This window comes from Xiphias gladius, unplaced genomic scaffold (genome assembly GCF_016859285.1).
Source record: "Xiphias gladius isolate SHS-SW01 ecotype Sanya breed wild unplaced genomic scaffold, ASM1685928v1 HiC_scaffold_1477, whole genome shotgun sequence".
Taxonomy (NCBI): Eukaryota; Metazoa; Chordata; class Actinopteri; order Istiophoriformes; family Xiphiidae; genus Xiphias; species Xiphias gladius.
The window spans coordinates 408,476-409,657 of record NW_024401807.1 but is presented as its reverse complement, the minus strand read 5'-3'; the positions used below and the strand labels follow the sequence as shown (position 1 = coordinate 409,657).

Genomic DNA, 1,182 nt, shown 5'->3' with positions numbered 1-1,182 from the left:
GACCGCTTTCAGATATGATGGTGCCTGACCATTAAGGGCTTTGTAGGTGAGGAGGAGGATATTAGATTTTATTCTTAAATTTACAGGGAGCCAATGCCGAGAAGCTAACACAGAAAAAATGTTATCTCTTTTCCTAGTTCCTGTCAGTGCTCGCAATGCAGCATTCTGGATCAGCTGGAGAGTATTTAAAGATTTGTTGGGACAGCCTGATAATAAGGAATTACAATAATCCAGTCTAGAGGAAACAAAAGCATGGACTAGTTTTTCTGCATCTTTTTGAGATAGGATGTGCCTGATTTTTGCAATGTTACGTAGGTGAAAAAAGGCAGTCCTTGAAGTTTGTTTTATGTGAGAGTTAAAGGACATTTCCTGATCAAAGATAACGCCGAGATTCCAAACAGTGGTGCTGGAGGCCAGGGCAATGCCATCTAGAGTAACTATATCATATCTGGATGATGGATGTCTATTTTAATACATTTTAGAAAAACACTAACTTTTAACTTTTAAAACAGAGTCACGTGCTTTGTCAGACTGTGGTTATGAAGAAAAGCCTTGTTAGATGGACTAATTCACATTTGTTTTTTTGTTGCCTTTCCCGGTTTGTTGGGTATTAAAGAGATATAAATAATTGATATCCATATTTAACGGTATGACAACTGTTAGTGTTCTTTTAAGCATGTATGAAGAGCCCGATTATGTCAAACACGGTTGCTTACGGCCAATACCAACCTGGATATACCCCTCATCTCGTCAGATCTCAGAAGTCAAGCAAGGTCAGGCCTGGTTAGTACTTTGATGGAAGACCGCCTGGGAATACCAGGTGCTGTAAACTTTTCATCTCCTTCTGTAATCAGCAGATGGCGATTCTGCTCATGTAGTTGAGACAGGACTTGTAAAAACAGGGGCCACTTGCACACTATGGAGTTTTGTTTTGCAGTGCGTACTTCATGCTACTTTGTGTACTTCTATTGTACTTTATGTCACTTACAGTATTGTAATTTGGGTTCTCCTTATTCTGAATGAATATGTCTCCCGTAAAGAGGTCTGGATCATGAATGTATTTTTTATTACATTTCGGAATAACACTGACTTTTAACCTTTAAAACAGAGCTACATGGTTGATCAGACTTTGGTTATGAAAAAATGCCATGTTAGATGGATTAATTCAAATGTGGTGTGTTT

The 1,182-nt window shown here is 38.4% G+C and overlaps 1 pseudogene; it reads left to right on the top strand.

The window, feature by feature from the left end:
- Window positions 1-710: 710 nt before the first annotated feature.
- On the top strand, window positions 711-832 carry LOC120787474 (annotated as a pseudogene).
- Window positions 833-1,182: the final 350 nt, after the last annotated feature.